Below are 485 nucleotides of genomic sequence, written 5' to 3'. Positions count from 1 at the left end.
GTATTTTTGATTTTTGGACGTGTTTTTTCTAAACACAAAGCGCAGGGACTTGGCTGCCTTAGCCGAGAATCGGGGCAGGAATTGCACAAACTCATCCTTGGGGGGGTTTTATTTGAATTCTTATTTTTTGTCAGGGGGTTTTCCTGCAGGAAAAAAAACCAGAAACAGCTGGAAAAAAAACCCCAAAAGAAGCCAAAAGTGTGAGAAATTCTGGAGCTGCCTTCAGCCTCACACCCTCTGTTTTTAAGGAGCCTCTTGGAGCATCCCTCCAAAGGGGGGAAATTATTTTATTTCTATTTCTATTATTTTTTTTTTGGAAGATAAATGGTTTACATCATTTTTTTTAATTTTTGTTTTGTGGATCTCAGTGTGTTTTTCAGGGTCGGCTTTTTTGCCTTATGCTGGGGAAAAAGAAATAAAAATAAGAATAAGAATAAGAATAAGAATAAAAATAAGAATAAAAATAAAAATAAGAATAAGAATAA

Source organism: Parus major, chromosome 22 (genome assembly GCF_001522545.3).
Source record: "Parus major isolate Abel chromosome 22, Parus_major1.1, whole genome shotgun sequence".
Classification (NCBI taxonomy): Eukaryota; Metazoa; Chordata; class Aves; order Passeriformes; family Paridae; genus Parus; species Parus major.
Note: the sequence above shows the minus strand (reverse complement) of the source record.